This window comes from Sciurus carolinensis, chromosome 8, assembly GCF_902686445.1.
Source record: "Sciurus carolinensis chromosome 8, mSciCar1.2, whole genome shotgun sequence".
NCBI classification, from domain to species: Eukaryota; Metazoa; Chordata; class Mammalia; order Rodentia; family Sciuridae; genus Sciurus; species Sciurus carolinensis.
This window is the reverse complement of record NC_062220.1, coordinates 119204946-119231350: the sequence shown is the minus strand read 5'-3', so window position 1 is coordinate 119231350 and position 26405 is coordinate 119204946. Positions and strand designations below refer to the sequence as shown.

The 26405-nt window shown below is 38.5% G+C and overlaps 3 protein-coding genes and 1 pseudogene across 11 annotated transcripts in view; 1 reads left to right on the top strand and 3 right to left on the bottom strand.

Moving 5' to 3' along the window:
* Positions 1-26405, bottom strand: part of LOC124991706 (immunoglobulin lambda-1 light chain-like) — a 1192366-nt gene that overhangs the window by 248315 nt on the left and 917646 nt on the right. The gene's annotated exons all lie outside the window — the stretch shown is intronic.
* Positions 1-26405, bottom strand: part of LOC124991707 (immunoglobulin lambda-1 light chain-like) — a 1154667-nt gene that overhangs the window by 252774 nt on the left and 875488 nt on the right. The window lies entirely within an intron of this gene.
* Positions 1-26405, bottom strand: part of LOC124991709 (immunoglobulin lambda-1 light chain-like) — a 981515-nt gene that overhangs the window by 257289 nt on the left and 697821 nt on the right. The gene's annotated exons all lie outside the window — the stretch shown is intronic.
* On the top strand, positions 6776-7894 carry LOC124990511 (beta-1,4-galactosyltransferase 6-like; annotated as a pseudogene).

The window sequence follows — 26405 nt, the reverse complement described above, 5'->3', positions numbered from 1 at the left end:
GTTCTCAGGGCTAAAACTCCAATGCTCAGGTGCAAAGTCAGATGGTGATGTGGGCACATTGGACCTTATCTCTGAGTCAATAGCCTCCTTTAGAAGTCTTTATAGAATGACATGGACTCTTGGATGCCTCAGGTCATTTCTGTAATGCAGTGCTCTCATTTGTTCAGTGACAGTATCCTCCTGGATAGAGAGAACCCTGACTAACCACCTTCTACCGCCTAGCTCTATAAACCTAACACCGAGGAAATTCAGAGATCAGGCAGACTTACATGTTTTCCTCAGGCAGGTGTCATTCCTGGCACTTTAGTTAGATTATGTAAAACACTGAGGCAATAAAAAATATTCTTGTGACTGTTGCCAGTCTACTGTTGAAAGGAGACTGTTGTAGAAAAGAGCAATCACCATTTGTGAAATAGACTAGAAGATGGGGTTAATCCACAGAATCTTTGTTTACCCAAAAAATGTCTTATTTACCCAAAAAGGTCACATTTTAATCAATTTCACAAAAATCCCAATGACACACTGTCATACTACAAAGAAGTGACAATCATGGACAGAAGTGCATGTGAGTGACCAGAGAAATGGATGAGGATATTAAAATCAATCATCTACATTCTACTGAGTGAGGCATAATTAAAGGTCTCCGTAGGGCTCAGCTCATTCCATGCTGAGGCTCTTGGAAGATCAACAGTACTGCTGAGCCAGGCCCAGGACACATCCCAACCCAGGAGGAATGGGACAATGATCACATGTAAATCCCTGAAAGGTAACTGGGATCAGGGTCTTGGAGCCTAAGGTGTATTTTATGACCAGAGTATCAGCTTGTGGATGTTGGACCTCCATCTCTTCTTCTCAAAGAAGCTCTTCTACACCCAGAGTTAGTAAGAATGTTACCCAATAGCCCATAAAGAGGAGCTGTAAAGAAGGAGTAAATGTGCATAATCACAAAACACTCACCATATTAAAGATCTGAAAAGAAAAAAGAGTCCTGGGGAGGCCAGCTGTGCAGTGGGTCTGAGGACACAGAGCTCCAGGGCATTTTCAGCATGACTGCCACAAATACCTGCTCTGGAGAATGAATATGTTGTGCACTGGGACCAGCAGAAGCCAGATATTCCCGTATGCTGGTTATCTATGATGATGACTCCAGACCTCAGTGATACCTGAACATCTGGCTCCAACTCAGAGAATATGGTCATCCAGACATTCAGTCAGGTGCAGGGTGTAAGGATGGAAAGAGGACTTGAACACAGGCATATGATAAATGGACTCATCTTTCTCTACCATAATAGCTATATAATGTGTCACATAGTGCTGAGTTAATTACCACAGAGCAAACTACTCTAATGGATATACAGGGATATGCATAGATCCCCTCTTTAAGTTTGACCCTCCAACCACAGCAGCTGCCAACCAAACAGGTATGAGAGATGCATTCTCCAGAATAGATGAGAAGCCCGCCCTACAGAAAAGGTCATGCCTTTTGGACATGGAAATATTCTGTCCTGTTGCTTTCTGATTCTGTTGACTGACCACTGTTTCTCATCATGTTTGAAAACATCAACAAAGGAATACAAGATCGATCCAAACGAGCATAACCATTATTTGATACTCAAAGTGTTCCTCTATGAGTAATTGCATGTGGCCTTAAGAGTAAGAAAACATCATGCATTTTCCAGATCAGTCACTCACTGAGGAAAATCTGATGAGAAGGATATGTATTGTCATGTATTATTATGCTCCCCAATGAGTGTGTTTCTTCTAGATTCATATATTCATTACATTAAAAAATTACAAGAGTCATATTTTCAGTAAAATATCTCATACTTGCTGGGTGAGGTTGTGCACACCTGTAATTCCAGTAGTTCTGGAGGCTGAGGCAGGAAGATTTCTAGATCAAACTCAACCTCATACTTAGCTTCATGGGCATATAGGTATGACAACAGGATGTGCCACAGTATAATTCTGGCACTCAACACCCAGTAGTAGTCTTAGAACCCACAGTGTCAGGATAAAGTCTTCCTTCCATAAGACTGCTCTGAACTTCAGATACCAGACACACTTTGAAGTTTCCAGGTTAAACAGCACTATAGACTGACTATAAATTTGAGATTATTCCTCAGTTTCAATAATATAATAGAAGTCAACCACAGAGCTCAGGAAAACCCTGGGCTACCAAAGATTATGGTGTAGGAAACACATAGGCTGAGGTCTGAAATGGAAGATGAAGGTCCCAAACACAGAACTTTCATTCCTCCCCTGTAAGCCTATAGGATATCACATTGCCAGCTTACCAGTGTATTCACCAAATCTCATAGTGTTTCAAAGTCAGTTCTAGGGTCAAAGAATCCACCTGCTGATTAATAAACTGGTTTTCTGCATTCCATTCCAGCATCCTCATGTGCAAACCATTTCCATTTTGCTATGTAACTCTTCTGGGTATTTTTCTTCCTTTTTGCATGTTTCTCTAATATCCTTTAAGATATTATGGGTATTTCAGGTTTCATGATGATTATACATATTTTAAATTCAGTTTCAATTACTGTCAATTAGAATGTTAATAACTGTGTCTTAAATGGAAATTCTCTAACATCATCCCATGCTTTTATTGGGAGGACTCTGATTCCACAGCAACCAAAGAGTTTTTGAGAACCCAGAGGACAGAGCAGGGTGATATAGTATAATCTACTGGATTAGTCTATTTTATTGCTATAACAAAACACCTGAGGCTAGGTAATATATAGAGAATTCTGAAAATTCAAGAGCATGACACTGACACATGCTTGGCTGTGATGGAGTCCTTCCTGGCTGCATCACAACAGCATGGGCTCCAACATTGGGAGTGCCCATGCAAAAAGGAGAGATCATGTCAGATGCAGCCATAGGAATTCTAAAGAATCATTTACTATATTTATAATAAATCACTGTGGAGGGAACTAATCAGGTAATGAGAAAACTATATTAATCTTTCAAAGGTGGTACGTCCAATGACCTAATCACCTTCCAGTAGATCCAAATCTTAAAGATTTTACCACCCTTCTGCATTGCCACACATATCCTAAAAGAAGCTCTCAAATGTCTGATCTGTGTCTGATTGCAATTTAGAAGGTTAAACAAGAGGGATATATATTGAAAAGGAAGAAAGAAGAGAGTTTCAAAGATGGATAGGACAAGTTAATCTGTGCTCCACACATCATGCAGATGTCAGAAGTCTTTTCCTTACATGGTGGATGAGAAGAAATCCTGAGTGTTGGGAAGATGTCATAAAGAAGCCAAGAGTCATAAAGAAGCCAAGAAGCCATTATGGGAATCAACCAAGATAGGACAATGCAATTCATTGCCCAGACCTGCCATAGTCTTTTCATTAATGTGTCACTTTCCTCCAGAGTTATGGGGTCTGATAGCATTTTATGTAGTGAGGATTATCTTTGGTACACAGACAAGGAGGCCAGAGTGTTCTACTCAGCTTCTACCCACAGGAATAACCCTACTGATCTTCATACCAAACTCCACCCTGGGACAAGCTCAAGCAGAGAATCAGGTGACAAGATGATCTGCATATTGGAAATAACTGGGACTTTTAACATTAGACTACTATGCTTCTCAACAACAGGGAAGTTCAGATTCAGTGGGTGTGAGATTTGTTCCACTACCTATGGTCCCCAAACCAGAAGTAACAGTCATTCTGAAAACTTCCAATTCGCAATCTGTATTCAAACAAAGATTTCCAGCTACCCTGCATTCATTACATTTCCAGAATCCCCTGTGACCGTTGTGACATATCCATCCATATTTTTTGTGAAAGATCACCAGATGACCCTACTTGTTTCAAGGGCTGAGAACCACTGATGCCAGAGGAGCACCACAATATTAGGTGAAAATGGAGAGTGAATTTCCCCAGTGATTTTTTTTTCTGGTTTCCCTGGAAAGAAGAATGTGTGTGCACAGACCTTTCTCTGGGACTTCCCTATCCTTGGACTCTTCTCTAGAGTAGCCAACAGCTTGGGTTCCAGTTCCATTCTGTGTCAAAATAGGAAAGTTGGTATCTTTTCATCATGTCCTAGAGTAACCCTGGCAATTATCTGATTTGTGAATATGAGAAACATCCTTTCTACAGTCCTGGTACTGAATCCAAAGTGACTTCCTACCACTTCTACAGTGGGGGACCTAGTGGGATTGACTTTCAAACACTAGATCAATAGATGAACAGCCCTTGTTAGATTCATTAATTCTCACCTCCACCCACCTTAACTAATATTTCTAAACATTTGAGAAGAAGAAACAAAAGACACAAGAGTAGATTCATCTCCCATCCTGCAGATGCTTCCATAGTAGCTTAGGTGTTAATCAGGAACACAGAAAGAACTTTGGAAGGGTAATATTTCCTTCTCCATCCCTGGCCTCACCTGGCCACATTTCCTTCACCTACACAGTTTGATTTAATTATAAAAGAGATGTTTTGATTGTTGATATATCTTCCACTGACCATACCCTTAGTCAAATGCTTAATCCTAACAGTACATTTTTTATAAGAAGAGAGAATTAAGTTGTTATCAATTTATATCAGATTACACATCACCTACTAATTTCACAAATTCATATTAGAAAGTTTCCCAAAATTTCAGAGTTGGAACTGTTCCTCTGATACACATGATACACTGAAGACATTGTTCATAATTGTAAAGTATATTGCTCAATATGATTGAACTGGCAGTTTTATAAAATGGTATATATTCATATACAGTAGATTCAAATGTCATATATGCATGCTCCCACAGAAATATTCTCAGATCATTTTAATTTACTTACATTTGTTTATCTCTCATGCTGAAACATTTTGAGAATTTAGAACCAAGAATGATCTTTAAATTCCTAATGAATTTCAGCCACATTGCAGATGCCTAGGAATGAGCTGAGCTGAAGAACTAGGAGCATTTTCTCAGGGTGCTCATGTGACCTTACACAAATTGTACCCAGCGAGGTGAACTGTGCAGTTCTTCATTTAAATTGCCATGGAGTCCTTTTGTTTTAATCCCTTTCTGTGCCCTGGCATCTTCACAGCTTTGTTTAAAAATAAATCCAGTATTATCTTAGTTTTCCCATTTTAAGACGTATTAGGTCCAAAGCTTAACATCTGTGCAACCATTTTTATATCCTTATCTCCATTTTACAAAATAAGTTTCACTTTCCTGCCCTAGAAATGTTTCATTTTCCTGTCCTATATAGGTGCTTGCCGAGGAAACAAAGGTTAGCAGATAGCTCTTCCTCCCCTTCACCACCTTGTTTGTCCTAACAACCCACCCCAAGGCTTTACACAGGCAACTCATATGAGGAACAGTCCATCAAAAGGCTTCACACAGATGGCTCAGGCGAACTTAGACAAGCAGTGTTATGAAATATCTCAAAGTCAGATTTTCCCTGCCTTCTCTCACCTTTTCTGGCCTTTGTCATACTCTGACTGACAAATAAAGCTTCTTAACTATGGATCTCTCTGCCTGGTTCCTGTGCTGCTTGTGTGTGTGTGTGTGTGTGTGTGTGTGTGTGTGTGTGTGTGTGTTTCACTTTCTTTCAGAATGTATGACATATTAAATCAATATCTGCTTTTTGCATAATTTTTTTTAGATCCAATCAGGGTCATCTTCAACCATGACTTCTTGTTGCATGAGATGAGTCAGACCATAAAGATAACAATTGATTCATCATCAAGGGTCATGGAAAAGGAAAGATTAATTCAAATAACTGGAAAACAGTTTTGTTTTCAAACTTCATGTAAGTGGAATATAATCTTAAAATTCCCCCCCACGTAAAACTTTCTCACATGTTAAATGACAGCTCTTTGCATGTATATTTATTCTGAATCTAAAATAAATTTTAGTTTTCTTCACTCTCCCCAACTCTGTTCCGTGCACGCATGGCTTGGTCAATCTTTGCCTGGTGTCCCAGTGGTGGCGCCCAGGGGCCATCTGACCCCTGCCTGAGGCTTTAAAGTCACTACCTTGGGCGCCCTTTTGGCCCTAGGGCAGCAGGCAGCTGCAGGAACTAGAGCTGGAGCGCGCTCACCGCTGGCCAGGATGCAGCTCTTGCCTGGACTTGGCTCTCTCAGCTTCTTGCAGGGCGCTGGAGTCCTTCCAGGGATAAGGTGGAGGTTGCACAGTGGAGAGCATCCAGCTCATCTGCCTCCAGGGCCCCGTGGGGCCCTCACTCATCCAGTGAGTCTGCTGCCACCAGGGCGCCCACACTAACACCACTCAGGCACTGAACACCGTCGCCCAGAGAAGGCGGGGCAGGCCCGCCAAGCCAACATGGGGGGCCAGACCCTGAGCTCCTGGGCGGATACCTGGAGGCTCCGGTAATCCTGCTACTGCAGTGAGCTGCCCCTCTCCACATGGTGCCCGGGCTGGCAGCCTGCATTTCTACCCACTTACAGCCCCACCTCCCGCTGCTGCCTGGTGGAGAGAATGCAGGGCTTCGCCCTTCCTCAGCTTCTTCAGGTCCTCTGGTCCCCAGGACCCCCACCCAGACTCTCCTCTTCTCCCTCCACCCTTCCCCCTAGCCCTCCTGAGTTTTTTCTCCCTGCTCTTGGTCTCCCATTCATTTTGCGCTCTTCCTCCCTTTGCTCCTTCCTGCTTCTGCCAGGGCCAGCTTCCCAGAGTCTCTCAGCACAGAAACTTGGGAATCCATGGGGATCTTAGCACTTTATGGAAGTTTACACCCTGTAAGGTGACCCCGAATCCCTCCTGACAGCACAGCTGAACTGCTGGGTAGAAGGAGGAATATGTCTGTGCTCTGGCAGATAATGCGGGCCTCCAATTACTTCACCCTAGACTTCAACCTCTTCTCCCTCTCCTGGCCTTGTCTCTACATCATCAATCTGACTCTGGGTATTGGAAACACATACCTCACTACGGCACAAGCTCCAGGGATAATGTTGACAGAAAATGTGAAAACTGTAGGACATGATCAGGCTGTGCACAAATAAAACGCCACCCTCAATGGCACAGATTATTCTACAGGCAATAATTCAAGTGACAATCATGTTCAAATAACAAGGTATCTCCCAGAAAACTTCACACATTCACCATTCCTTCCCTGCCAGGAAAAGTTGCCTTACATGCGGGGATTCTTCAGGTCAGTATAAGGGAATCAGTTTTGATGAAGTTCGTCAGTTCTTCTCTAAGGATTTGGATATTGAACCAGGAGGTCACTGGAAAAGACTGTAAACCCAGATGGAAGGTAGTAATTCTCATTCCTTTCCACAATCGCCATGAACATCTTCCTAATTTTTATTCCAATGCTTCAGAAACAGCAGCTGGAATATGCCTTTTATGTCATTGAACAGACTGGCACACAACCTTTTAATCCTGCGATGCTCTTCAAGTGGGTTTCACGGAGGCCATGAAGGACAACATCTAGGAATGCATGGTCTTCCATGATGTGGATCATCTACCTGAAAATGTCCAAAACTGTTATGGATGTGGAGAAATGCCCTGTCACGTTGCAGCAAAGCTCGATAAATATACATATATTCTGCCATGTGGAAAGCTTTTTGGTGGTGTGAGTGGACTGACAATGGAAACAGTTGAGAAATATCAATTATTTTTCTAATGGCTTCTGGGGATGGGAAGAGAAGGTGATCACCTTTGGAACCGAGTTCACTATGCTGGATGTAATTACCAAGCCCAGAGGGAGACCTAGGAAAATTCAAGTCCATTCCTCATCATCATAGAGGGAAGTCAGTTTTTAGGCAGTATAAATCACTATGATATTCTAAGGGGCATCAGTATATGATAGGTTGAACAATTTATTTTACACACCAAAAATACTGGTTGATAAGTTGTATACAAATATATCTGAGAACCTCATGTCAGAGTTAGCTCCAATCCAAGACTCTTAATAGAAGAAGCTTTCCTGGCAGAGTAGAGCACAGTGCTGCATCATAAACTTGGAGTGCAGTTAGTGGAGGTCAGTGATTGAATATCTCAGTGCCCTCATCTCTGAGAAGAGTCAGCAGTCCTCAAGATTGACACTGTGGAATTAGACACATTCATCCTTCTTAATCCCCTCCTCTCTACTTCCACACACACCCTATGTCCAGCACTGCAAAATACAGAGCCCTTGTTGGGGACTGAAAGTTGAGATAGTTTCCCAAAAAGAGAAATATTTTTTTACTGAAATTCATAAATTAATTCAAGATAATTCTTTTATTTCCATTTAAACATGCTTTGTACATATGTGATGTAATTTAATGTGTTCAAATTGTTGAGAAATAACATGTTACAGTTTTGTACTTATTTGGTTATGCTTTCATTGAATTTTTATGGACATTTTTATTTGCATGGGAAAAAAACTATAATTTTATTTAACTAAAGAAAGCTTAACCCTAGTGTGAGATGAAGGAACTGTCAATAATTGACAGTAAATTAATACAGTAACCTGTTACACTAGGTTTCAGCTTTTTATCCCCAGCCTCTCTTGTGGACGAAGTCGCAGCTTTTGTAGGGCTTTAAAGGGAAAGGAGAAGGGACTTAAACAGCTTTTCTTCCTGCCAGAATTACCTGGGTTATTTTTTCCTTACTTGCAATTTCATCAGATTTTGCTAAATCACAACCATATTGCTTATGTATAGTGCATGAGTATTACTGAGAAAACCTGAAAAGTTTTGATCTGACATGCTGTAAAGGACCTGTTTTCGTTGAATTTCTTTCCTATACCCTGGTGAGTCAGGGATTCTGTGCCTCAAAAAAGGTTTCTAAGGTTGTTTATACACTATATTTTTTAATATGCATAGTGAATAGGAGTTTTATTACTTCTTGTTCAGAAGAGTCAATAAAACCAGTATCTTCATCTTTAAAAAATGTGTTTTCTTTTTAAAGAAGGAGCTACAGAAATCCCAGTAGTACTTATACAAATGAACTGTACTATTGGATAAGATATTAAATATACTATTTTAAGAAGATAAATGCTTAGTGGACAAAATCATATTTAATTTTCAGACTTGTAGAATTTCATTTTTGAATAGGACTTTTTAATGTAATCTAATTTCATTCAAACTATTTTTTTATTTTCAAGAAATTGGGTAATTACTAAAATTTTCTGGTTAAAAGTATAATTTAAGAGAGTTATTTTATCATTCATTCTCAGTTATTTAAATGTACTGATATAATATGACACTTTAGAAGACAGGTCCAACTACTTGATACCAAGTAGATTTATCTTAAAATCAGGCAAAGTTTCCATGGCAAATACCACAAATCTTTGGTAGGGGTACTGGGCTTGAAACAAGCCATTCTACTGAACTACATCCCAGTCCTTTTTGCTTTTTGATTTAGAGACAGTATCTCATTAATTTGCTAAGGGTCTCTTGAAATTGCTGAGGTAGGCATCAAACATGGGATTCTATTGTCTCAGATTAGAAGCATGTCCCACCAGGTCTGGTCATTTTCATAAATTTAAAACAAAAGTTTGTATACCTAATAAAGTGAATCTTCAACGACAATGAAGAATGGTAGTTTTCTACACATGAAAAATATTTGGATCATATTTGCCTTGTGGGTTGTTCACCTAAAACAGAAATATAGTCATTTATGTCAGGTTGAAAGTTTAATTTTTAGGTGTCATTTTTCTGTGGCAGATCTGCTGATACAAATGCTCACAAAACAAACCATAAAAAAATCAAAATTCTTATATTTTGAGAAAACTAATAGCCTAGTCTGATATACCTAATAGAATTTTCCCATATTTATTTCATAGAAATATTTTCAAGATATTTATATGTTAACTTTTGTGGTACTAAAATAATGAAAGTCTAACCTTCTTAAAATTAAAACATTTGGATTTAGTTTATGTATATCTGGCCATTTCACTTCCCACAAGACAACATAGTTTAATTCGATGATATGAAATCAGGATGGTAATGATGACAAAAGTTTGTTGACCACTAGCAAGAATGTAGGTGTATAGTATGAATAACCCAATCATACTTAGGTATCTTAGTGGTGGGCAAAATTGACATCATTTATGAGTCTTTAGGGAAACATTTTTCTCATTTTAACCTGACTGTCCACATCTTTTAGTTTTGATGTACATCTTACAGTTACTACAGAACTCACTACCACTACTTCCTGCCTTAATTTCCTGTGACATTGATAGTTGTTTAGGAGTGGAATGTAAATATTAAGTACAGATGTAAAATTATTTTCTGCAACAAACATTCACCTTTTCCATAAGAAAAAGAGAGCTTTGCCCAGTTGTCTTCATTGTATCAAGGTGAATTTATTTCCTACACATTAACAAACAGATTACAAAAGCAAACTCTCTTCTTTGTGGTATGTTTGGTGGACTTATTAATGAACAAGTACTGATTGCCTACTCTGTATCAGGTGCCATGCTAGGTACATCTATTTGAAAGTGTTGTTATCACTTCTAAACAAATCAAGCAAATAGAAACTTTCTGAAATTATGAAGACATTATCTGATAACTTATGTTATATTTCCTATACATGTGTAGATAGAGGTATTAAGATAGAAAAGGTTTATACATTAATGTACTCACAAAAATGCTATTAATTTCTGTAGCACTTGTGGTAAATTTATAGAGTGCCTTTTAATAGAGAAGAAATCATAATTAATGGCCAGATCAGTAGAAAAGAAAAGGGGAAAGTGCACACAGTGATGATATTATATCTAATTGACAGTGAAGATAGTTATTTAATTCTTTGCCAAAACTAGGGTATAGCAAATATTTTTTAAAAGCTAAATTTAAATTTTTGTTTGTATTTTGTGAATAAGATGTTCACTAAGAAAAATGTATTCACAATACTATATAAGTACAAAATTTGTGTATTAAAGAACTGTACTTCTTTCCCAACCAAAATATTGATATTTGCATAAAAGGAAAATGTGAAAATATCCAAAGAATATTTCCGTTTTGGAGACTCCCTACAAGTGAAAGCAGATTCTGTGTCATTCAGTGTGGCCTTTGTTTGTCCCAGTTATAATCCTTTCCATACATTTCAAATACAGTACTGTAGATTTACCACCTTGGATTTGCAAGTATGCTGATAAAGAGACTAAAATGGCAATGCTATCTATCAGAAAGGCAAAATGGACTTATAATTATTTTATTTATTAAGATACAAAAGACTTCTACCTAAATGCACTGACATAAATGCTATTACATTCTCATACTCTTTTTTTTCTCATGGAAATGTTTCTACTTTTTTACCGTAGATTTTTATGAAATATAATGTTCTAAAGAAAAATAAGTAAAACAAATTAAAAACTTTTCTCTAGAAATGTCTGGAGATTCAGAAATAGTGGGAAATGGGTAGGGTTTGTATTTCAAACCAAGAATAGAGTCTCTTCTGATTCTCAAATGGAAGGTATGTCTCCCTTTCACACCAGGCATTTAGGATGAATGAAAATATTGGGGGAGAACTAGAACATTTTTGCTAATTTGTGTCTAAACAGAGATGATTAATGTAGAGGTCTAGGATTCAGATATTGAAGGAAAAATACACTATTAAAAAACACTCTTGGGCGAGTAAAATACACAGTTAGACTAGAGCAGCACCCCTTAATGTGGCATGAGCTGGCTTGAAAATTCTATACTGAGTGTCACAAAGGTAACGGGATGCACACCTTACCTTACATTCCAACTGTCATTCAGTGATCTGACGTTCAAATTGGAAAGCAGTGGTGTGGTTTTCAGTGGCAGTCCCACATGGGAAATCTCAATTGCTCTGGTGAAGGTATGTTCACATTGATATTTTGAAGGCTGTTTCTTCAAAGGGATCAGTTAATTGTACTAAATATATTTTCCTCTTCATTTTTAATCTTCCACACTCAATCTAGTCTGCTGAGTTATAAGTATTTCATAAGTTTGCTTTATCACTCAACTATTTTATTTGATTATTCTATCCACCCCGTTGCCTTAAATATTTTCCTCAATTTAGGAAAATGAATATTTCCTAATGCCCATATCATGTGCACTCTTTGAGTGGATCAATAAGCAGAGGGAGTACAGTCACCCTGATTCCATTAAATGAAGAAAAGAGACTACAGATGATAAGAAAGTCAATAGATATCCCAGGAAAGGTCATTACAGGTCAAACTCTTCTGAGTGGATATATGAACCTCCAAAATTGATGTTAGAGAACTCTAAATCAAGGCATTGTCAGAAAGGTAAAAGAACTGAGATTTAGAGTCCTATTTCCAAATGGTGAGGTGTACAAGATCCCTGGTGTTTGGGAGCTATTGGGAAGGAGAGAACAAAGGACAATGACATGAAGTAAGTAGAGTGGACATGGGGAAATGGAGGAAATGAGTGACTTAAGGGAGGGTACACATAGGACCCTCAGTTTCACAGGCTATAGTTATGGGTAGTCCCTTCTGTGCAGATGAGTCTCTGGCCCCTGGCCCTCACGGATCTAATCAGGGCTGAGGAATGTCAGTGTGAATAGGCCTGATCAGAGACGGTGCATCTGTAGCAGGTTTTCAACTGGATTTTGTCTATCTGCTCAGATGATAGCACAGAAAATATTAACTCACAAAGAAGAAAGAAAATGAAGAAAATCATAAAAGATGGAAAGATCTACCATGTTCTTGGATAGGCAGAATTAGTATTGTCAAAATTGCTATTCTACCAAATGCACTATACAGAATCAATGCAATTCCAATTAAAATACCAATGTCAGAATAATATTCCATTGTGTATATATACCACAGTTTCTTTACCCATTCATCTGTTGAAGGGCATCTAGGTTGGTTCCACCATCAAGCTATTGTGACCTGAGGTACTATAAACATTGATGTGGCTGTGTTACTGTAGTATGCTGTCTTTAAGTCCTTTGGGTATAAACCGAGGAATGGGATAAGTGGGTCAAATGGTGAGTCCATTCCAAGTTTTCTGAGGATGGTCCACACTGATTTCCAGAGTAGCTGCACCAATTTGCAACTCCACCAGCAAATAAATGGATGCAAATGGAGAATATCATGCTAAGGGAAATAAGCCTATCTCCAAAATCCAAAGACTGAATGTTTTCCCTGATAAGTGGATGAAGATATATAATGGTGGTGGGGGATTGGGGGTGAGAGAAGAATGGAGGAACTTTAGATTACTTTGAGGGAAATGAGAGGGAGAAGGAGGTAGGATATTACAAATGGTGGAATGAGAGAGATATCATTACCCTGTGTACATGTATGATTACATGAATGGTATGAATCTACATTGTGCACAACCATGGAAATGAAAATATGTACCCCATTTGTGTAGAATGAATGAAAATTAAGTCAGTAATGACAACAAAATAAAAAGAACAAAGAAAAAAAATTAGTTCACAGAAATGGGGGCATTCAGCTTTCTACATGGATCCACCAAAGAACCAGCCGATGATATGTTTTCCAACATTAACTCACACTAATAGCTCATGCAGGGAAGAACAGCAGAAGGAAACATAACACTTGGCACAGAAATCAAGTGGCAGTTGGTTTAGAATGGCCTGAGTTCTGAAACAGCTTCTTAGGCACACACAGCTCTGACATTTGGGGGGTCAACTGCTCACCAGGATGGCTTCTTCTGAGGCAGGTGGCAGTGAGAAGTCCTGGGGAGGATGGCCACACGTTTGTACTATATCCTGGTCCTTCAGAGACACTTTGTTTGGATGAAATTATCATATTTCTCCTCAATAATTTCAAGGAAGAGGCAAGTGACTTTGGTCAGTCAACCCATCTGGGATATCAGTCTTCCCAAAGAGGCCTTCAGGGAGGAGGATTTGTGAAGAGTGAGAAGAGTTAAGGGTTCCTGGTTCTAAGGTATCAACTACAGGCCTCAAGTGTTCAGGGATCTCTGATTCCAGATAAGCACCTACATTCCTGTCCCACATCTTCCACTTGGCAGGGCTGTGCTTCTAGATAAGTCCAATAAATCTTCCAAATTTCAAATGTCTAAACTCAACATTGTGGGTTATGGAGTCTGCTCCACTCATCCCTGTAGACTGTTTTGGGGTCACAGGAAAAACAGATATTCTCCATGAGCTTTTCAGATATCCAACTGTAAAGAATGAAGAATGGACTTCCTTCACCTACCACCCTGGAGAATGACATCAGTTTGACAGCTCACTGTTCAAAACTGACAAACAATAAGGTGAAGCTTACTCTTCCACACATTTTATGATAGGACACTTTAGCACACATAGGAAGCATCAATCTTCTTAAGGCTGCCTTTGTGTGATTATTGTCACCCTGATAACATTACATGGGCCAGAGGAACACATCTGCTTCTCCACACAAGCAATTGACACATAGAAGGGTTTATTTAACTCTCAGAGGTATGTACAGCTTTGAGGTACGATATGAACATACCTCACATGGCCACAGACTCTGCTCTTGGTCATTGTTATCTCTGCCTCTCTATGATTTTACCTTAATAAAGTTGTTTGTGCACTCAATAGTCGGTTGGGTTTTACACCTCTCCACTTTGCAATGTCATCCTTAAGGCAATCTTACTGAGGTGCTTTGCTGCCCCAATGGTGAAAAATGTGTTCAAAAGTGTGAATTCTAAGAACATTCAAATCCCTCTCCTCTAACTTTCTTGAAACATAGATTGTGTTATTTTAATGTCTTGTCAAAGAATGCACAATAGACACCATATTTTTTCCTAATATTTAATTGTAACATTGTCTCTCACCCTCTGGTAACTAATATTCTGCTCTCACCTTCTATAAGATTAACTTTTCAGCTTCCACCAAAAAGGGAGACTATGCAGTATTTGTCCTTCTGTGCCTGACCTTTTCATTTAAACTAATGTCCTCCTTGTTGAAAATAACAGAAATCTTCTCACTGGAAACAAATACAAATATGTAAATTTCTGGGTACACTATTATTTTATACTTGAATTTGAAGCTCAAATTGTATTCCCAGATATTTACAATTATGTCAATTAAAACTGTTTGAACTTTTATTTGAATTACTACTGTTGACCCTATCATCTTTCACTTGCAAGTTTTCACCAGCTGATAGCATTTTATCACATTTACCAGGCTGTTGCCTCCCATATAAAGAAAAGAATTCAACAATACATCCTGAAGACTTCCATAGGCCTTTGTCCACAGGAGTCTGCCTGTGGCCACCAAATAGTTTGTACCCTGACAAACAGTGGGACAAAGGTACTGTGGGGTTGAGTCAGTGTGTTCATTCTTCAGTAACAATTCTAGTCTATTCAGAGTTCCAGTTCCTCTTTTGTTTAATGTGTACAGATTGATGGCCACTGAGTCTGTCACCAGTGCTATAGCTCCAGAAGTGAAGTTCTATTTCCCACTTAGTTTTGTGCACTTGATCCATTCAACTATTGATCGGCATGTGTGTCGTTTCCACCATTAACCTACTATGAATTGACCTGCTGCAAACATCAAAGTCACTGTATTATGATAATATGCTAATCTTAGATCTTTTGAGTAAGCAGAGAGGAGTGGATACACTCATAGTTCTTTCAGGAAGCTGCTCATTGCTGGCCAGAGACATTGTAATAATTTGGAGTCCCAACAACTGTGTGTCACTGTACCTCATATGTCACATCCTTGCCACTGATTTCTATGGGTATCCAGCTTTATCAGTAACTTTTGTTTAAATCCTATATCTTCTGTCTACCATACAGTGTTAGTACTTTCATCAAGTATCAAGTGGCTGTAAATATGCAGGTTGTCTCTGTTTCGTGCATTCTATTACATTGACCTTCATATCTATTTTGTGACTGATACCAGGATGTTTCTGCTACTCATCACTGTAGTCTACTTTGATATTGGGTATTATGATATGTCCTATAATTCTTTTCTTACCCAGAATTCAATTGCCAAAGCAATTGAGGACCATTATTTCAAATGAATTTCAAGACTGTGTTTTCAATACTGTAAGTAATGTCATTGGTATTTTCAAGGGGATTACATTGAATATGGATATTGCCTTTGGTAGTTTTGCCATTTTGAGGATATTAATTATGCCTATCCAAGAAAATGAACAGTCTCTGCATCTTCAGGGGTGTTCCTTGATTACTTTTTCAGTGTTGTATAATTTTCATTTTTGAATTTGTTCACCACTTTGATGAGATTAATTCCTGGGTAATTTTTAGATTATTGTGAAATAGCTGGATTTCCTGAAGTGTTTTTCATCTGAATCACTTTTGGAATATAGAGATGCTAATGACTTAGGAGGGTTGATCTTTTATCCTGCTACACTGATAAACTAATCACGGTGTAGAATTCTACTGGTGAAATTTCTTGGGGACTTCTAAATATTGGATATTGTCAACAGCAAACAGAGAGATTCTGACTTTTTTTTCCTACTCATATCCCTTTAATTTTCATCTCTTGTCTCATTGCTCTGACTTGACTTTTGAGAACTATATTGAATAGAAGTGATAAAAGTGGACATTCTTTTCTTGTCCATGATATTTGAGGAAAACCTTTCATTTGTATCTCTGTTCATTGAGATGTAGGCTTTGCGTTTCACGTATATAGGTTTATAATGTTGAGATTGAGTGCCTTTTATGCCGAATTTCTCCAGCATTTTTTAAATGGATGTTGCTGTATTTCCTGAAATGCCTTCTCTGCACCTATTGAGATGACCGTATGATTCTTATTCTTAATTACACTTATGTAATTTGTTATACAGCTTTTTTTTTCTTCACAGCTTGAAGTAAAAGCCCTGGCAAGGAACTTAGCGGAGGGAAAGTTTATTAAGGTACTAATGGATCTGAAGTTCTCAGTCCTTTGACTGCATGTCCCCAGTCCTTAGGACTTGAGGAGAGGCAGAGCATCATGGTGGAATAGTGAGGTGGATAAAAGTGGTTCAGACATGTTCAGAAGGCAGAGGGAGAGACTCCACTCTCCAGGTACTAAATAGATAAACATAATCACACCCCCAATGACCCACTTCTTAAGCCACACCCTATCTGCCTTTTGACACCACTCCCTTAATTCCTTTCAGGGGATTAATTCACTGACTGAGTTAAGGCTCTCATAACCCAATCATTTCAGACCAAAACATTCTTGCACTGTCTCACACATGAGCTTTAGAGGAACTCTAACGTGCTAACCATGACAAGTGGTGGATTACTTTTATGAATTTGCACATGTTAAAATAAATTTGCATCCCAGGCTTGAAGACCACTTCATTGAGATGTATGGTCTTCTTAATATGATTTAGAATGCAGATTGCTAATGTTTTATTAAAGATTTTTGCATCTATGTTCAACAGGTTTATTGGTTTGTGGTTTTTATTCCTGGATGCATTTTTCGTAGTTTTCATATCAAGGTAATACTAACTTAACAGAATGTACTTGGGAGGGTTCTTTCACATTCAAATTCATAGAATTATTTGAGAAAGACTGATGGCAGTTCTTCTGTAATGGTCTGGTAGAACTCAGCCAGAAATCCATCTGGTCCCAGGCTTTTTTTGATGGAATCTTTTAATTGACCTTTCAATATCATTCTTAATAGAAATTGGTCTCTTATGGTTTTATGTATCTTCCTGGTTCAATATGTACAGTCATATGTGTCTCAAAATTTGTCATTTCTTGTAGATATTTCAGTTGAACAGTGTATAAATTATCCAAATAGATTCTACTGATCCTCTGGATTTCTGAAGTGTCTGTGTGAGATCTCATTTTTCATCACCAATTGTGTTGATGTATGTCTTCCCTCTCATTCTTTGGTTACCTTGGATGAGGTTTTATCAAGCTTATTTATCTTCTACAATATCAACTCTTTTTTCAACTGATTCCTGTGTATTTTGATTCTAAAATTCATTAATTCTGGCATTCCGTATCATGTGTTTACTATGTCATTCACTGTATTAATAATCAGAACAACATGGATGGGGTATGAATTGCACAAATTATATAACTGTATTTATTTAAATTATAATTCCTTATTTGAAGAGAAAATAAGGTGGAGAAGATGAGAAAGAATTTGAAATGTTATAAGAAGTTATCAGAAAAGAGGAAGGAAGTAGGTAGCAGATGCTGGCTATAGAAAGAAGTAATAAAAAGTTAAGTGAAATAAAAAGAGAAAATTAGAAACAAGAAAATTTGGCTGTTTGTGGGGTAGAGTGTGAATCAAGGGAGATACAAAGGATTTGAACCAAGGTATGAACTAATCATCAACTTCAATAACAAAAATTTATACCCACATATAATTGAAACCTATCTATGTCAAATCCATTTTTAATAATAAATAACTGCAAATGAAAGCATTTAATGTGAAGTTTAAATTATATGAATATACAAATATTTGTTTGAATCTATGCACGAAGTTATACTCCCCCCAACAAACACACATCACCAATAAACACCCAAAATACATCCATCATTCAAATGGTAACAATTAATAAAATAAAAAGAGGTAATGTTAAAAAATGTACTAAGATAAAATTTTTGAAAGAATATAAAAATAAAAATGGGTGTATGGAGATATGAAATAATGTAAATATAAAAAGAGAGAAATATTACTAAGAAATAAATGACTCATTTGCATTTATGTAGTTAAAACTATTGGTAGTGGTTGATTTTCATTCTTTGTATTAACATGCAGCCCTTGGGATGAACCAATGCCATTGTTTCTCGCTTAGCTCCACCCACTGTGGCTGGGAGGCAATCCTGGTTGTAGGCAAACTCAGTTTTCAGTTTCCCAGTACAGGGTGGGATAGCGCTATTGGGGTGTTGACAAATTTTGTGTTTCTGTAGCAGGTGTAATAAGAGACCCACATTGGTGGTTCCAGTAATTGGGGTTTAGTTCACACCAAGTTTACCATTCTGTGGATTTGTTTTTGAGTATTGATCCACATCCCCTCTAGCTGCAGAGAACGTCTGAATCCCTAGGGCCTCTGATGAAATTCACTTTTAGGCTGCACAGACAAATCATCCACAGGTTTCACCTTCTCTGCTCCAGATATGAAACACTGAGCATGTGCCCTGGAGTTCAGATGCTCCTTTGTGGCTGCTCTGGGCATCTTCCCGATAGCTATCATGGGGCACCAGCATCCATGGGCACTTTCTCTCTTGTGATCCAGAGCCTGAATTGTCCAAGTAAAATTTCCTTTGCACTTATGGAAATCTCTCTGGTTCAGGCAAGCTCTGGGAAATTTGTTAAGTGACCTGCTGGTATGTCCCCTTGTGAATTCCCAATTACCCATCTCTACTTGCAGCTGCTTGGTATGTGGCAGCCACTTTCCCCACGCAAGATTGTTCACATGTACAGGATGCTTCCTACTCTTGGGGACAAGTGGGATTTGGATTTCCTTTCACTGAGCCACTTTCTAAGCTGACTCTATCCATTAAAATCAGCCTCCTTCTCTAATCCACAGGTTTCCCAAAATTCTTCTTTCTTTAAATATTTATTTCTGTATCCACTGACCACACTGTGTCCTTTGTCCTCTTCCTCCTTCTCACTAACATCACTGTTGGTCAAGCTGGCACATCAGAAATGTATTGATTTCATGACTTCCTTTTACTCATACCTGACACAGAATCCATTGAATCATACTAAAACAAGCATGGAATAGATCCTGTTGTAATTCAGAGTGTGGTAACTCTCCTTCCCCCTCCTCTATCCACCTGCTCCTCTGTTCCCTATACTGAACTTTCTGCCATGTGCCCATAGGTAATTTTTTACATCAAGTTCTGCCCTTTTCTATGGATGTACAGGATGTTGAGATTCATATCACTACATGGGAAAGTTAAGTCAGATACATTCTACTGCCTTTCCTTTTCCCATTCTCTCTCACTTCTCTTTAACCCCCTTTGTCTACTCTCCTGATCTAATCTCCACACTAATAGCTTGTTGCCCGTTAGACTTCACTTATCAGAGAATACTTTTGAACTCTAGTTTTGGGGAATTGACATTTCACTTAGGATGATTTTCTCCAATACCTTTCACTTACCAGCAAATGTCATAAAATTATTCTTGTTGGTTGGGTAATACTCCATAGCATATCTGTACCACATTTTGTTATTCATTCATTTGTTGAAAGGCACCTAGTTTTGCTCCATAGTTATTATGTTTTGTATGTGATGTGTGCCAAAAAATTCACATATGAGACAATGTGAAATGGTTCAGAAGGGAATGGGTTGTGAGAGCCTTTGGTCTGCTGATTTGAAATCCTTGGATAGATGCTGAGGTGTGGGATAACTGGGTCAAATGGTAGTTCCATTCCTAGTGTTTTGAGGAATCTCCATTATGCTTTTCAGCGTGGTTATACCAATGTACAGTGCCCCCAACAATGTATGAGTGTGCCCTCTTCATAATCTTCACAACATTATTTCTGGTGTTCTTGATATTTGAAATTACCTCTGGAATAAGATGAAATTTCAGAGTTCTTTCATTTGTATCTTTCTATTTGGTAGAGATGTTGACCAGTTATATATTTGTTGACCATTCATATTTTTTTTTCAGAAGTGTCTGGTTAGTTCCATGGTCCATTTCTGTTTTGGATTTTGGGTGCTTGAGGTGTTAATTTTATGAGCTCTTTGTATATCCCACCTATTGAAACCCCATCTGAGGTGCAGGAGCAAAGGAATTCCTCACATTCCAAAGGCTGTCTCCTAGTGCTCTTACTTCCTTGTGAAGAAGCTTTTTAAATTGATGCCATTCCATGTAATGATTTTTTTATTTAAATTCTTGTGATTTGAGAGCCTTGTTAGTGAATTCTATAACTGACTTTATAAGTTGAAATATTGGGCCTACCGATTTTCTACCAGAGCCTACCTTTTTTCTAGGATTTCTTGTGTAATACACAGGTATCCAATTTGAGTTTTCTTTGTGCAGGCTGAGAGGTAGGGGTTAAATTTCATTTTCTACATATGGATTTCCATTTTTCCCACCACCATTTTTTAAAAAAGCAATACATTCCTAAGCGAATATTTTGGCATGTTTGTGTACTGGGAGTTAACTCTTTATATGGGATTTTTTCTCAGTGGGTTGTATTCTGTTCCATTGAATGTCTTGCCAGTTTTCATGCCAATACAATGATGTTTTGTTACTGTACCTCTGTAGTATAATTGAAGTTGTGGTCTTGTGATGCCTCCTGCTTTCCTTTTCTCATTAATAATGGCTTTGGCTACTCAGGGCCTCTTCATTTTCCAAATGAATTTTAGGGCTGCTTTTTCTATTCTTAGGAAGAACCTCATTGGAATATTGATGGAACTTGCATTGAAAAGGTACACTGCCTTGCTGGTATGACCCTTTTGACAGAATTAATTCTCCTTATTGAAGAATATAGCAAGTGTTTCTGTATCCTAATGTCTTCTTCAGTTTCTATCTTCAGTGTTCTACGGTTTTAATTGTAGAAGGTCCTTTACCTCTTTGTTAGTTTGATTACCAAGCATTTTTTCTTGAAGCTCTTGTGAATGGGATAGTTTCCTAATTCCACATTCAACTGATTCATCATTGGACTATTTGAATGTGATTGACTTAAGGTACCAACTTTGTATCCTGCCACTTTGCTGAACTTAGATAAGAGTTCTAGAAGATTTCTGGTGGAGTTCTTTGGGTCTTCTAAATATAGGATCATGTCATCACAGAGATACTCATAGCAATTCTTTTCCTATTCATCTAATTTTTTTAATCTTACCTAATTACTCTGACAAAAGTTTTGACAAGCATTTTGAAAACCAGTTGTGAAAGTGATTATCACTCTCTTGTTCCTGTTTTTAGGGAGACTTCTTTTATTTATCTCATTTAGAATGATGTTGGCTTTAGGATTGTCATATGTTTCTTTTAAATGTTAAGGTATGCTCCTTCTATCCCCAACTTTTCCAGGGTTCTAAATATGATTGGATGTTGTATTTCCTCCAGTGCTTTTTCTCCATCAATTGAGAACATGATTATCTTTCTACATCAATTTATATGGTGAATTTCCTTTATCGATTTCCATATATGGAACTACACATGCGCGCTAACCATTTAGTAAGAAATGTTTCATGCATTTTCATCAAGAATATTGGTCTGAAGTTTCCTTTCCTTGATGTGTAATTGTTTGATTGGTATCAGGATGACACTGGCTTGATATAATGACTTGGAAGAGTTCCCTCTTTTTCTATTTTGTGAAATAATTTGAGGAAAATTGGTATTAGTTCTTCCTTAAAGTTTTGGGAGAACTTAGCTGAGAATCCACCTGCTCCTGGGCTTTTCTTGCTTGGTAGGATTTGCATGGTGACATCAGTTTAATTGTTTGAAAGTGATCTCTTACTTTTCTCTATCCCCATGCTTCAATTGGACTAGGTGATACGCTTCTAAGTATTTGTCAAAGTCTTCAAGATTTTCTAACTTATGGAGTATAAATTTTCAAGTTACTTTCTGATGATTCTCTGCATTTCAGTGATGTCTATGTTGATATTTCCTTTTTATCACAGATTTCAATATGTTGAGTTTATTTCCTCTTTATTTGACTTAGCTTGGCTAAGGTTCTCTCAGTTTTGTATATTTCTTCAAACTGTCAATTTTCTTTTAATTGATCAGTTGAAATACTAGGGTCAGTAATGTCATCAGTCAAGACAAGAAAGAATCATGTAATATATCTGGTGTTAAATAGAATTACATGAATCAATGTATTTCATGGGTCTTCCCTGGTTTCCACTTCTGGTGTTGGGGAGCAAATACGTCACACCCTCGGCTGTCTGTGGAACAGCCTTTCCATGCTACTTGGGCTTATTCTCTGGGCATGTATTCACACCACCTCATTCTTTAAAGCAGCTTGTTGAAACTCTCAATCCACTTCAGCTGCTCCTGTGTGCCACCTGATTCAAAGTGGGAAGGGAGCAGGGCTTTCCTCCACATCTCTAACTTGAGTTCCCTGGCTAGAATGCTCTCCATGCCTTCAGCTCTAGCTCTTCTTGGCAAAGCCTAGGTCTTTCTGCAGGTGACTGTGTAGACCATGCATGTGTCCCTGCTCAGATTTCCACGATCTTGGCTCCTCAGCATGGCTATGTGGAAGGTGCCTCCTGCTTCGCTCTCTGTGGAAATTGGAAGAACTGAGCATGCTTTTTGCACCAGTGTACACTGCAATGAAGTCTCTGGATCAGCTATGTGAATGCTGTTTCTCCGATCTCAGGATTTTTCACAATAAGTCCGTTGCTTTTGTTTTTGTGCATTTTACCTCCCTCTGTGATCTAACAATGGCTCCACTGCTGCAGCTTCAGCTACCTCTACCTGCTTGATTCTAATATACTCTTTTTCTTCTTTGTTTCATGTGCCTGACATTCTGATTCTCTAAGACTCCCTGATTGTCCATTATTGGGTTTAGTGAAATCCCTCTTTCACCCACTTCAGAGCAATGCAGTATTCTTGCTCTTTGAATTCCAGGTCATGGAGTTATAAGAAATAAACACTCTCTCTACATGCCATTTGGTTCGCCTATTCTAATATATTGTTTCTTATACTTGAGGTTCTGACCTTCTATGTCTCCATGAATTTTTTTTCAGTTCACTATGAAGTTTTGGTGAGTTCCTTTAGTTACCCAACACAATGAGAAGTGGTTTTCTTGTCTTGGAATTCTGGCAATGAGTAAAAGTCCGGGGTGCATCCTTCTTCCAGTCTGCCAACTTCTCTTCCCCTTAAAACAAATTTACTATGATTTCTATTCTTTTCAAGTTGTCAATGTATGTTCCAGAGACAAAATATACTCTATCTGGATGAATGCCTCATGTGACCTTGAAAAAAATTACTTTCTCGTTGTTGAATGAAGTATTTGTACAAAGAACAATTAGATCTATGTGATTGATAGGGATTTTGCTAGTTTCCTAGGGTTACCATGTTCAAGTAGCAGCTTTTTTGGTTTGAAGTAATGCAGGTGTACAATCTCAGAGCTCTGTAGGCTAGAAATCCAACACTGAATCATAAGTAGGTCCATGCTCCTTCTGAAGAATGTAGGAAAGAATATTTTCTTGCACATTCCTAACTTGTACTGGACTGTTGCTCAAACTCTCTGCTTTGGTCCTCACATGGCATTTATTCCTCTTGAATGGGTCCCCTCTCCTTATGAGAAAAGTCACCATATTTGCGGAATAGGTCCACCCTGCTGCTCCACGATATATTGAATGCATGAGATGTCAATGGCTCTCTTTTCAAAACTGGTAAAATATTGAGCTACCGGTGTTGGGACTTGAACATGCATTTGAATGGAATATTTTGACCTATAACACAGTTGGTCAATTCAACACTATACTTTTTCATTTCTTCCTCATGGATGTGTCAAGTGCTTTCAAGGAATGCTGAAATCTTCTAGTGTAACACTGGACTTTTTCATTTCTCACTGTGCTTCATTCCACTGTTTCTCTGTTTGCATCTCCTTCCTGGACTCCTCTTTCTCTGCCTTCCAAAAGTATCATGGTCCGGCATCACCTGAGCCTGTGTGGGTTAATCAACCATCTCCGTACCCCCTAGTCCATGTCCACAGCAAGAACACCCACTGAGAGAGCCTTCAGGAAACCAAAATGCTGACAGTTACAACTGTATTCCCCTAGATGCCAACTGGGAGGTCATGGATGTGGCATCGTTTGACTGGGAAGAAGAAAAAACACCTGTCTATTGCTGAGCTAAGATATATCTTATATTTGCCTAAGATATAAATGTTGTATTCTTGTTTACTTTCTTTTAGCTCATATTCAGGCATGAACTTCTGACAGTGTACATTATAGAAAACTTCCACATTTTGTTTTGTGTGGAATTACAACTACAAGTCTATTACAACTGGTGCTGATTCAAGATGACATTAATGTACCACATCAACAATTGTGAAATGATTGTAGTGAGCATTTTCCTCAGTAGCTCATTTCCTCAGTATGAAAGGAACTGTGTGCATGTCATGAAACTGTACCTGAGACATCCCTCATACAATGCTCCTGTCTGTCTCAAAAGATCCTTTTCTGCCTTACTTTGTGGTCCTTGCATCAATCGCTTTTTCCCATTGAGTTATCTAATATAACCATAGCCAAGAGTAGATTTGTGCAACCAGAATCAGTATATCATGCTCACACTGTCTTCATTTCTGTAACTGCAGGTGGACTTTGCAGAAAATGAAAAATGTAAGTATTCTTAACTCCCTCACGTACTGAGGAAAAATCTTGGCTCTGTAATAGGTCAGGGATTACTGCCTGTTTTTCTACAGAAAATTATCCTGATTTCAGATTTCTTTTGGAAATGAGGATGGGGATGTGGTGACAGCGTGATAATCAGTGAAGTATTATGACCATCTACCACATTCTTGAAGCACCTGTCATTTTGGTGCTGTGCATTCATATGCATGAGGGTGGGATTTAACCCTTAGAATGTCCATGTAATAATAATTTTGTATTTGTTTGTGAGGATGTGGGAACTTCTTCAGAAATTCTGTTCTAACGTGTCCAGTACAAGTGTCAATTTTCTAAAATAAAACCCCACACTAATGCATGATTTGTATGAAACAATTCCTTCAACAAGTAGACCTCGAGTTCAATTTACTATGCCCTACTCTATAGATAGAGATGATGTTGAGACAAATGATCCACGTCTGGAGTGTGTAAGGAGAAGAGGCAAATAGTGTTCAGGAATGGGCGCTGATGTCGATGCTTTACGATAGGAAACTGTATTCCTTACTCAGCCAATTGTTCCCACTCCAGGTCATTCCAATACATATTTGTACTCATGACTGCTACAGAGGTGTGAAATATTTTGCATTCATGTAAGGTGGCCTCAGATCTGTGAACATGCTGTACTGACTTATGGTGGGAGACTGAGACAGAGGAGCTGCCCAGGCCTGAGATCCCTGAAGCTCAAGATGGACTCTGTTGGCTTGTTTCAACTTATTATGGAAGTTACCTTCCTATGAGAACTTTTGTAGACACTGTTTTCTGAGAAGGATGTTTAAATTGAAGGGACATTCTTGGGGCCTGGCAAGCACAGCCAAAGTACATGTATTGCAGAAATATGGGCTCCAGTGAAGGAAAGCTTAGCACAGCAGTGGTGTCTGATCCCATAATTTAGATCCTCACTGATCTCCTCTCTGGCCTGAGGGATATCACTTTGACAGTGTCTCTGAAAGATGTTCCCATAGTCAGTCTCCAATGCTATCTATGTCCTTCCACTCATGCGAACATGAACTGACACTGGTCATCTGAGTGTGCAACCACTGTTCTCTTCATTCCTCCTCAAACTTGAGCTCATCCCTGGGCAGAGCATCTTCATCTTAGTTCCCATTAGCATTAGATGAATCCCACTCTGTGCTAAGATCTCTTTGTCCAGTCCATTGGCTTGGATGAGTCAGAATCGGTAGTGAAGTTAAGAAGACAGCACTGTGTCCAATCTCAGCTCTCACATTTCTCTTAGTTCTGGACATGATGTGCTAGGCCCTGCTGGAGTCATCTGCATCTAAATGTTGAT